Source organism: Talpa occidentalis, unplaced genomic scaffold, assembly GCF_014898055.3.
Source record: "Talpa occidentalis isolate TD23 unplaced genomic scaffold, MPIMG_talOcc4v2.1 talOcc4.4, whole genome shotgun sequence".
Taxonomy (NCBI): Eukaryota; Metazoa; Chordata; class Mammalia; order Eulipotyphla; family Talpidae; genus Talpa; species Talpa occidentalis.
Window position 1 is genome coordinate 136,700,392 of NW_023604295.1, and position 12,953 is coordinate 136,713,344.

Consider the following 12,953-nt stretch of genomic DNA (forward strand, 5'->3'; position numbering starts at 1 on the left):
TTGTTTTTCAGAAATACACTGCAATACTGTTTAATGAGTGTAATAAAACAGAAAATAATGCTGTGGTTTCACTTTCCTTCCCAAAGCTAATTGTTAATTTTTCTAATGTCCTGTTGGTAACCATTCTTCATTGTTTTACCCATAGGGATAAATTTTAAAGAAAACAATTAGGATAAAACAGAAGTATTAAAATTTGTCAAATCATCTCATTTGCTAATCATTTACCATATCGGATTTATTGATTTTATTTATCTGCTGTGAGTTTAATAATCTATAGCATAACAAATTACCCCCAAGCTCAGCCAAGCAACTTAAAACATTGAACATTTATTATCTCACAGGCTTTCTGAGATCTAGGCCTCTGGGGACTGCTTGGTAGGGGATGGTTCTGACTCAGCTGTCATTTGAACAACAGTCATCTGGAGGCGCAGCCTTGAAGGCCCCTTGTGTGCTCCCCCACGTGATTGCTGGCATTCCTCAGGGGCTGGAGACCTCGGGGCCTCCACACAGGTGCCTCTCCAGAGGCTGCTTGTGTGTCCTCTCACAGGAGAACTTGCTTCTCCTGAGTAAGTGACCCAAGAGAGAATGAGTATGAGCACCTCATATGGAAACGTCTATCAGTGTGGCGTCAAGACATACCCTCTACAGCTCAGAGTCCAACCCTGGGACAAAGTCCAGCCCTGGGAGGGGACAACACCAGGTGTCTGGAATATACTACACGGATGTGAGGAACCAGGAAGTGAGGAACCTGGGAGTCATTTTGAAGGCCTGGTGATCTCACTACGGTATTGAGGAAAGAACATAAATAAGAAAAGGAATAAAGGAAATAGCATTATATGGGGAGCAGGGGATATTCATTCAAGAAAAAGCCTAAACAATATAACCACATACATATAAAAGCATAGTATACAAAAGGATGACATTTATATATACTTGAATATGTTTCTGAGTTTTCTATTTCAATTCATTAATCCATCTATTGGGGCAGATTATTATGGTTTTGATTGCCAAAGCATTATAACACAGTATATGGTAGGGAAAATAAACACAGAAGTAAATGTTGATTTTTAACTGTAACAAAATTATACTTTTTAAACTGGGTTTTATTTTTATGCTTAAATAATCTATCTTCCTTCCCTTGCAAATTCATTCATCTCAAAGAAGTGGTTATGAACCATTTATAAAAAACAGAAAATAATTTTAACAACTTGGAAATAGAATGCAGGATAATGAAGCTAAATAATCATGGGGGAAATATTGTGAGTGGAAGAGATGAACAATTGGTTCCCAAGGGCGAGTCGGCAGCTCTACGTTTGGGGAGATGTGGCACAGATGTGCAGAACTTGTTTGAAGAAATAAATGGATAATAGCAAGGTACTCATTTAAACTTTAATGGGTTGGTTTGGTAACTTTTCGTTTTATAGCTGCAACTTACATCATGCGGTTTTGCTCGTTATATTCATTTGCACGCACAGTAATATGGTGTTACTGGCAAACTAGAAAGCAGGAAAATTTGCTTTCTCTTTCTCCTACCCACTGTCTCCCTTCACCAGCCGTAAAATTCATTGTGTATTAACTGCTAAAGAAACAACCCCTAACCTCAGGGGTATGATGTACAACAGGTAAGCTTCTTGCTCAAATCACAGTCCATCACAAGCACATAGGGGGGAGAGGGTTGTTCCACACACTCCCTCAGGGCACCTCTTCTACCCCATAGATCTCAGTATTTCCCAGAAGTCTGTGCACCTGCTGGTGGGACCAAGGTAAAGACAGAAGTTGGAGGCCTGTGCAAGCTGATTTTTAGGGGCCAGGCCTGAAAGTGGAATACAGTGACATGAACAGAACTGGTCACATGACCTCAACAAGACCATCTGGGAAATGTTCTAAAACTGTGTCCAGGAAGAGAAAGGGATGGAATTTGAGGAACACGTAGTGATCTCTATGGAACACCCCCTTTGTCTACCTGGAGAAAGTGTGTGTTGTCTCTGGTAAAAGCCCTTCCACACAATCTAGTATTCACTTCCTTTAACTTATAATTATCTTATATTTTATGCTTTGAAACATTTATTCTTCAAATTTGTAGGAATCAGAAGGGACTTTACTCAATCTTAGTTAAAAGTCATCCAATAAGCCCTGAAGATGGGTGGAAAAAATAGGCTCCAAATGGAGGCCCGGGACTAGTCTGGAGCTGTTGTGAGTTATGAGGTGAGGCTGTGGTATTTGTAAAATCACTTGTGCTCGAATACTAGGTGATCAGTAAATGCAGGTTTATGGAAACTCATATATAAGCTGCTCTTTTAATTCACAGATCCTAAAGTATGAGAATGCATATTTAAAATGATGTACACTTTTTAAAAATGAACTAGGCAGGTGTGAATTCTTATTCATAGCACTTTTTTTCTATCTGTGCAATCAACTTAAAAAAACTATGAAGTAATCTGCACTTTAAAATTGATATATGTAATACAGTAACTTCCTAAGCTGTCACTTGAGATTGGAAAAAGAGAAACATAATGAAAAATTCTGATTTTTCATGCTGAGATTTCAAAATTAAAGAGGCAAAGTAAAATCGAAAACCCCAAAGTCAACAGATTTGAACTATTTTTCCCTTGATTGTTGTTATTAGCATTGCATGACTCATTAAATCAGACATCACATATTCCTTTGCAAACATTTCTTTAATTGACCTATTTCTAGGCAAGAGACATAGTTCTAGTCATTTGGCAGACTTCACAAGGGCAATTGGTGACTGAAATTGTATTGAATGCTAAAATTAAAAAGTGCAATAAGTCATTTCCTCTTGATAACATATCCAATTTAAGATCTTCTCAATGCTTAGCTTATGTAACTGAAGATTTTCCTTAAATTACAGACACTGGTTGTTAACATCCTGTTTTCTCATTGGTTACAAATAATTCTGATTTGTTGTATAATTTTATCTTTATTTCATGTCTCCTCCATTCTGTGTTCCTCTAAAATTTTGCTTATTTTTTTAATCTGCAAAGAGTTTCATGTGTAGCTATGCTCATTAGCATTTAGCATTCTATCTCTCTCTCCTCCTCCCTCAACATAAGGAATTAACTAGGATGAATCATGGCCATGAACTTCCTTAATAAATTCATGATGCGAAACATAATGGAATAACACTAAAAACCTCAAAAAAAGTGTTTTTATATAATTCCAGTAAAAAAGGGATATTTGAAAATATTACAAAATGTAACCTGACATGTTTTATAAAAGGCAGTAGTGAAGAGAATGACCAAGGAAGAGAAATACTTCCGGTAACCATTAATCATTCCATTCAGAGTTTCCAGGCTGTAAATTGCAGAATTTACAGAACAGTGTATCCTGGGCCTGGTACAGAACAGTGTATCCTGGGCCTGGTACAACCAGTCATTCAGTATTTGTTGAATGAACACATTAATGGAATCGTATGTGAATTAGCATGTTTCAAATAGAACCAGAAAACTTTTTATGTTGAGATGGAAACATTTTTGTAAGAAGAAAGCTATACAAATGTTTTTCATACACAATAGGTTATTTAAGTCTTTTTTTAAAAAGAATACAAACTGGACGTTCTTATAAAGTTTTCTGGGGTCTAATCCTTTGATTTTCTTTATTCTGCAATGAAAGAAAACTGTCTAAACACACTGAAAATGTCTCCTTACCATTAACACAGTTGCATTGTGGGAGTATAGTTTGCTGTCTATTCCTTTTTTTTCTGATTAACAAAAGCTTCATTCCCCAAACAGAAAATGGTTCATCACTTTTATAATCTTATGAGCTATCTCACTATTTAGAAAACGTTAGGAAAAAAAAAAAAAACAGGAGTATGTTGGATTTCAACCATCTTATTTAAAATTGTGTCAGAAATAAATGCAGGAATGACATGTCTCTAAATGTTTTTGCAGTAGGGGGCACAAATTAAAGTTGTCCACGTGATTTTAGCTGCCTTTGTACAGCATTTGCTCGTAAGTTTCTAGCTCCCACTAGCCCGTAAGCTCCTCGGAGGCCAGGAACAATGTCCTCTATTTGCATCCCTGGTATAATACCTGGCAGATGGTATGCACTCATCTTTTAAAGCAAAAAGCAATTTGGTAGCATAAAACTAAAATTAGTTCTTAATCTTTTTTTAAAAAGCCAAAACGCCAAATTTGCTTATCCTTGCATAGAATCCTGAGATCAATTTGGTTGAAGTTTATTAAAACATGAAGCAGTTTGCAAATACCTGTACGTAGCCAGGCCCAGTTGTTTCATTTTGTTGTGTTCTATCTTCTCATTACATTATTACTGCGAATGAGACCCTGTAGCCACCCCCGGCCTAGGGCAGCAGACACTCACTCCGCATTTACGTGCTCATTGACTCATCCATCCTGCCAAGTGCAGGTGGTGTCGGCCCCTGAACGCCACAGCTGTGCGGTAAACATCTAGTGAGCAGCCTGCAGGATCGCATCAAGTAGAAGAGCACCGGCTTCTCCTCCCTGCAGTCAATGTTGAGGAAAGAAATATATTTGCCTTTTCCCCTCTTGTTTACTATCATTGCTTTAAATGTTCTGTTGAGGTGATGCTGGTTTTCGTCTTTGTGTTTTGGGGTATGGACTCTCCCCGTTCAGGCGTAGTTACCAAAGTGCTCCCACCACCAAAGCTCCCATCATCACCCCCCTAGTTCTTTTTGCTCCCTCCTTACTTCCTTCTCGGCCTTTCCCCTCTGGATCCCTCAGTTCTGTGGTTAGCTTCCAAGGCTTCATTTTTAAGTCTGATTTATCTGACCCTCAGGTTTCTCTGTATTCCACATACCAGTGATTCCACCCAGTGCTCGTCTGCGTCCTTCTGACTTATTTCACTCAGTGTCATCCCATTCAGGGGGCTCTCGATGGAACCGTGTGTATTCTGGGCTGTCCAGCTAAGGCTCTCTGTGGTTCTCAATCCACACCCAATTAGTCTCTCCTCTGCCCTTCCCATGTCCTTGGACTTCTAAAATCTCTGGCATCAGTGTAAAAAAATAAAAGACAGTACAAAACACAACAAAGCAAAGACAATTATCAATCAGAGACATCCTGCAGAGGAGGAGGAGGGAGAGGGATCCAAGGGAGGAGCACAGGGGACTGAGGTGATGGTGCACGGGTGCCTTGGGGAAGGAAACTCTATGGGGACTCCACCTGAGGGGGTGGGGGGAAGCAAATATTGTTTGAAAATGAACAATGATGTAAAAAAAATTAAAAAATCAAAATCAAATCAAATCTCTGGCTCAGCTATTCCCTACCCGGGAATACTCCTCCAGCCAGGAGCGCTCCGTTCCCTTTTTCTCATCTCTGAAGATGTGCATGTTCTCCTGCCCCCACCGCTTCCTCACAACAAAGCAAGTAAAGCAGCTTGATTCTGTTTGTCATGTCACAGTTCATGAAGAGGCACTTGCATGGAGATGAACTGAGGAGAGAGGTTTTGGTGGCCCTGAAGATGATGGCCAGCTCCCTCCATGTGGCTGCAAAGGCAGGTCTGTGGTGTGCGCCTGTCCACAGCTCAGTGGGTCTGCAACTCTGCCTCTTGGGGACCCACCTCCCTGCGATCCCGCCACTCGCTGACCAGCAGGGCCCAGAGCACGTCTATCTCTAGCTTCCCCAGCACGTCTATCTCTAGCTTCCCCGGCACATCTATCTCTAGCTTCCCCGGCAGTGCGCACAAGACAGCATCGCTGCTGTTATTTTATTTATGAGCTCTGGCCACTTGCCTCGGTGCCAAATGACATGTACATTTGTGGGTCTCCACGATTCCCATTTCAAGTCTAATGAGGTCAGTCAGAACTGAGGCCAAATTTACCATCTATTATTCATAATTTATATCCAACTTCAAAAAAGATGAGTCAATTTAGAATAATATGAAACAGACTGTTTAAATCATATACTGCGAGAGAAAAGATGAGGTAGTATTAAGGGGGTTGGAGAACAGTTTACCAGGACTAAAGCGACACATAATAGGGTTAGGATTTAAGCATGTGAAACGGGGCAGATGGGACATTACTACAGATCCTCCATCCGAGCGTTTCACTCCCCTATTTTCTTACTGTCCCCTACATCTTGTAGATATACGAACATCTCTTTTGAGATTTCAAGGAGGGGAAAAAAAAGAACAATTCGTAGTTCCTCACTAGAAGGACCATACAGAAGGGTTGGTTTTTCTTTATCAATGATTCTTGTTTCAGTAGTTGAAATATACCCACAGGCGAATGCAGGATGGAAGGAGTTTATGTTCTAGGAACTCAGTCACTCCTAATTTGTAATGATAACAAATACCTCAGCCGATGTATGGCCACCAGGATTCAGGAAAGGGCTTGTTCCAAAAGGCTGTGCCTCACTGTGAGTGCTAAAGGTCTCCTGTCGGTGAGCTCCTCCGAGGACTTCTAGATGGGATGTGTGCTGAAAGATTTTTGCTTTCTTTTAAAAGCACAGGAAAAGAAAATTTTGTAGGTGTCTACTTTAACCTACCTAATGTGACACGTGGAGTTGTCCCAGATCTCAGTGACAATGCTGACGTCACCCATTTTGCCTTTCTCCACACCCCTGTCTTGACTTAAAAAACATGAGACTCAAAACCTGGTGACTTCACTCATGTGGAATATAAACAAAACAGATGAAACTAAACCAAAACAAACCCTAGAAATCTGACTGCAGAATTGAGGCTGTGGGGAGCAAAGTAGGAAGGGGTCCAATGAGCTGTGGGGGAGGGCTATGGGTGCCTTGGTGATGGGTGTGGTTTGGTAACCCACAATCTGAAGAGGGGTGACCCTGTACCCCTAAATCACATACAGTGTTGTCAACTAGTGTTGCCTCAAAAAAAAAAAAAAAAGACACAATTGCAAAAAATAAACTGGTGCTTGGTTTGATAAGGATAAAAAAAGTGAGACTTAATAAACACAAAACCAGAAATAACCAAGAAACTACACCCTTTTTAAGAACATGTCTCTACTCTGAGGCTTTCCCCAGACACAGCTTCTATAAGTCACTTTGCGATTTTCAAGTGTCATGAAACCCAAAGTTTCTCTCTACTTTGTCATTCAAACAGAAACCTTCACCCACGGTGTAAAATTAACGACCGACTTTTTTGCTGTTTTTACTTATCATCTCTGGGAATGAGATTAGAATCTCGACAGTGGGGACCTCGCTATTTCACTCATTTGAGCTAGTTGCAAACCAAAGAAACCTGGTCTTCAAAAAAAGTCCCCTGCAGTGCCAACCTATATATAACACCTATTAAACATTCACTTTTTGGTACTTATACATAAACATAAGTCAGAAACTAGATCATAAGTCAAAATACTAGATATTCTGTCAAATGGGCCAAACACTGGTTACACATGGTCTCCAAACACACAGAAGCTTGAATTTAAAAAATCAAATAGGTAAATGCAACATACAGTAGGTCAGTGATCACTAAAGTATGGGGGTAAGAGACATAATTAACAGAAGACAAGTTTTTATAATTATGTATTTATTTTAATTATGTGTAGAAAAACTAATACTACAATCCTGTAATTTTACTGGTATCACTGTGTAGAGAAAATGAAACTTAATTGTCTAAGAATGAACAATTATCTATAAAAATATTAAAGCAATAAATTCACTGGAGATATGATCAAGGGTGGTACAATCCAGGAAACACTAACACAGGTCACGGGCTAGTTCTGGCATCACACTACTCTCTGATTAAAGTGTTGTAAAACTGAAATCAAGGTATCATATTAAAGTGTGGTGATGTGGCTCATCAATTACCACATTTCAATAGCATCATTAGGGTAATAACAGTTCCTTAGCACTTTGTGCTTAGACTTGCTCCTATTTACTCTGGTCAGTCATACTGGCTCAATGAATGAATATGGATTAAGTATCTACTATGTACTAGGCCTCTGATAGACAATTTCCAGTAATATAGAAATCTTTTAAAGACATGCCAAAGAGGGAACAGGAGAGTGTGACGAGGGGATGGGGCAAGGAGGCAGATGGGATATGAGCACAAGCGGGTTAGTGAAGGGTGAAAAAAAAAAATTACAGCGATCGAGTATAAGAGGACATGAAATACACAGAAAAAGAAAATCTTGCCATTTATGACAACATTGATAGACAACAAGGACATTAAAAAAAAGACATGCCATTTACCTTAAACATGTTTTGGTATTTGTTTTGAGAAGCAACACTTTTATTGTTAATAATTTAGATGAAAAACATTGAGAAGACTCCCAGATCCACTGTTCAGAGGTCAAAATGTTATTTCCTTATAGTTTAATAAAAATATTTCTTTTATTAACAGAGCTAGAACCAGAGTGCATTTGTTTTGTATTGTGTTTTTTCCCCCATGAATATTCTGTTGCTTCTATCTCCCCATGTGAATATATACTCTCTAAAACATGACTGGAAGGCCCAAATATACCATCTCAGGATGCACCTGCCATCACACATGTGGCTGAGTTCTGGTGATGGTAAGTGGGCAGAAGGGATGTTCGTCACCCCCAGACATAGCTCTCAAAACCCCTCTTGGGGACCCTACCACCTGTGCTTTGCTCCCTCAACTGCCAGTTACAGAGAATCCAGGGGAGGACTTAGGAATGGCAGATCCCCTGAGTAGGAATCGTCTGGGTCCCTAAAGGGTTGTGTGTGGCTGAGCTCCAGAGAGGAAGGGATGTGATAAGATGCATTTCTATTACCTGAAGCACCTGAAACTTGGGGATTGTTTGTTGCAACAATTAGTCTACCTGAATTATGTTCTTTCTCTAAGTCTTAAAAATCACCCAGCTCCGGTTGCTTGCTGTGTAGCACTTTTTCTATGTGCCTTATTTTAATTTTTTTCAGTTTACTTAATCTCAGGTGAAATGATTTCTCTAGCTGTCACCAGGTTGTGTGAACATACTTGGTTTCTTTTTACTGCTTCTTCTCTAACCCAAAGCGGGTGAGCAGACAGCTGTGCATTATATTGTCCTGCAACATGAGGACTTATCTTACATGCTCCTGCAGGAGCTTCTCCTTCTCTCTAGTTTTCTCACATTTTGATTCGAAGAGTCCACGAAACCTATAAGCTGCAGGGTAGAGTCCTGGGGTCACAGACACCCTGGGCAGAGCTTGGAGGGGACAGATGCCCACCACCTTGAAAGGCTGGGCCACCAAATGTTGAATGTCTATTTTAGAAAATTAATTCCAGTAGTGGTAGCAAGACTGGTTTTAATAAATAAGAAATTTGAAAGTGGAAAGATGATGGGGAAATTGCGAAGGACCCTGAACCATGGCAGTGGGAAAAGATATGTAAGGAAATGTTTGTGACAGAGCCTGAGTTTTTAATAATTAAATCTAGAAGAAAGTATTGACAGTATTAAGAAATTTCTTTCTCAAGTGTGAATGGCTAAATCAGGAACCTAGGGAGAAAAGGAGGTTTGGTGGGAAAATAAATGAATTATGTTCTGGGAATGCTGGTTTTGAAATACCAACAAAACATCCAAGTAGGAAAAACCCTGTGGTTTAATGCTAGAAAATAAGTCCTAAAAGTTAAGGTGGGGCCAGTATTAACACAGTGGGAACTTAATGAGTGGGTTAATTCAGGCAGAGATGAAAAACAGAGGAAGAGGTAGAACTGAACTTCTCAATGGTGTGGACTTCTTAGATAAAGCAATTAGTGAACACGTCCAGGGATGAGTTGCCCGAAAGACAAGAAAAGAAAGGACCAAGAGTCAGAAGCTAAGGGATGGAAAATTTCAAAAGTAACAATTCTGATGTGCTGTGTAACCCATCCACTACCTTGCAATTTTGTATTTCTGCTTTTTATCGCTGGACATTAATTAGGTCTTGCCTCAATGTTACTCATATTTTTGGAGCGCTTTTCATTTCTTGAAATGTCCTAAACAGTTTCATAGTCCGTGTCCACTAAGTCCCACAGCTGAATGTTTCTGGTGGATCTTGCAGCACGTGGCTGCTGCCGGCTCTCCCTCGGGGTAATTTTCATCTGTGAGCGGCTCCTTCTCTTGGGCAACCACAAGAAGACATGTTGTGTGAGGTGAAAGGTTCTTTTGAAGAGCATTTGCATTTGCTTTTCAGGTACCTCGTAACATTCTTGGTGACCTCTTGGTTTGAGGTTTTTCTAGCCACCGAGGTTGGTGTGACTTTTGGGCGACAATTTGCATGAGAGCCAATTAATAACTTCTGGTTTCTCAGCTGGCAGTGTGGGGTATGTGCAGAGGGAGGTTTCCCTTGGGGGGCGGGGCAGGGAGTGGGCTCACTTAGATCTCTCTTACCTTGGGGTCCTAGTTTTTGAGATCCAGTTAGACTTTCCAGGGGGTGGGGTGGGCCGGCCCTAAATTTGTTTCCTGTTCCTAAATCCTCGAACTCAGAATAGAATGACAGGCAAATCTCAGGTTTGGTCAAAGCTCTTAGGTCAGCCAAATCCAAGTTCAGTTCTCCGTTTCTCCCTTTTAACTCAGGTTTTGACCTTTGTCTTGGTTTTCTCAATACCCCTGGATGTATTTAGAAAGACTTCAAATATATTTTACTGGTGTTACCAGTCTGATCCTGGCACCTAAAATGCCATTGTCATGAGAGAGATTTTATTTCCAAATACAGGTTCTTCCACTTGAGAATATATTCTGTCTATGAAAATCTGAAACAATTGCTGAGTAATTACACCGCTTCTTAAAATCAGGTGCACTGCCAGAGCATTTAAAGAGTTTGCTTTACAGGTTATTAATTTAACTCATCTGGAAGCAAAACAACAAGCTCAATTGTTTGAAGCAGTAATGGCTGAAAAGTCAAAACATACATATTCTGACCTAGTCTGGCCACCTCTGCGGTCCTAACCCCAGGCCAGCCTACCACTCTCCCCATGTGGATTATCAAAATAGCTTCCTCACTGGACCTTGATTTCAGCTCTGTTCCTTTCCCACCAAACCCTGAGCTGGAGATGAGCTCCCGTTTAGATGTAAGTTAGATCAGGACACCCTCTGCATTGCCAGCGGCTTCTCATCTCCCTAAAGTTATAGGCCTTTCCTCACCACCTCAGCAGATCAGTTTCCTGGTGACTTTGCTTATTCCCTGAAAAGCAGGAATGTTATGGCTTCCAGGCTTTTGTATTTGCTATTCTTTCAGACTGAAGTCACTCTCCACTTGGCTTTTTTTCCTCATCCCTTCAAATACCACCTTCTGAATAAGACTTTCTCAGGGCCTCCCTGGTGGCCTCGGGGGTTAAGTCTCAGAGCTATCACTGCCTTGGCCTGAGTTCAATCCTAGGTCAGGGAGCTGACCCACAAGGCACAGCAGAAGCCTCCTGTCTCCCCCGCTGCTCCCCTCAGCAGTGTATTCCAGTGGATCTGCCTATTTTGTCTCTGGTGAATCCTCTCACCATGCCCCCACCCCCACTTACACCTCTGGCCTATACCCCAGTTCTTCTATGCAGAAATAAAAGTTTTTTTTTTTTTTTTTTTTTAAAAAAAACCTTTTCAGGTTATGTAAAATGGAACCCTTCCTTCACTGTTGCCCAGCACTCCAAATGCCACTACCCTGCTTTATTTCTCTCCATAGCTTTCATCTTCTGATACACCATATACATAAAATTCTTAGAACAATGCACGGCACACGTGATATATACGCTTATTGGATAACAACATATAATCTTGTTTATTGTCTGACTCCAACAGGACAGGGGGTTCTACTCTTGATTTACTGCTCTCATTATCTAGAACAAGTACAAGACACAATTTATTTATTCAAAAATACATTGAATAAAAGGAACATCTCTAAATATAATAAATGCTCATAGAAAAATGATCCAATTTGCTAAAAATCATTTAATGTAGTTTGAAAGATAAACACTATCCCATAAGACAAAGTCCTCAAAGACCACTCTCCAAAAAAAAAAAAAAAAAAAAAGAAATGCAAATTTCAAAGCTCTTTGCAATACACCACTAGGTACATTTATCTAAGTTGACAGTCTTTGGGCGCCTCCAATGATCAGCACCCCTGGCCTCGCATCTCCCTGGCGTGGTTCTCCAAACAGTCATTTCACATGGAGCCACATGTTCAAATAGAGAGCAAATGTACTTACTCGTAGACAACATCTAAGGAAAATATGAACTACCTGAGCATCAGCAAAAGGTAGTACTATAGCTGGAAAATGAAAAGGCCAGGAAAGCCCAGAGACCCACTCCCTGTTCAGGATCTACTTACCCTGCTCAGTTAGGGGAATGTCTCTGCAGATCTTTCTGTGATCTGTACCTCAGTTTCTTTATTTGCTTGTGTTTTGCAACCATGCTAGGCCCGGTAGGCACACCACGGGTTCTGACAGTTTAAAAGATAACCTTGGAGCCCCGGGCATCATCTTCACAGGTTTGAGTATAGGGAGGGGAAACAAGCCAGCAGGGAGACGCCACCTTTTTAATCCCCTCCCTCCTAGGCACAGGTGTGCACACTTGCACATGCGCACACAACAATGCTCCAGGTGTCCACAATCAGGCATTCGTGCCCCACGCCCACGTTTCTGCGTTAACATGATCAAGGCCACAGGTGATAGCCATAGAGGCTAGTGGCATAAAAACCCCGATTAACTCATTGACCCTACAACCTGTAACTGCTTGTTTCCTCTGAAATATCTGAAAAGGCTCCTAGGCATGGTCCCTGACTAAAAATAAGCCAATCTTATTTATAACACATCAAAAGGCATTCAGGAGACACTGCAAAGCATTTCTCCATGGTTCCAGTCATGCACCATTGAGGCTGGAGGGTGTAGATGTGTCTTGCACACTTCCTCCTTGGCTCCATTCCCCTGATCTATGGTCTACATGTCTTCACATCCCTTCAACATCCTGCTTACCCAGCTATGCACTCTGTGGTGGGTTCAGAGATCCAGCAAAATGCAACATCCAGAATCTCACCTTCTCTTAACCGTGGGAACCTGATACTTTCCAGACAGACTAGCCTCTGGCTTGG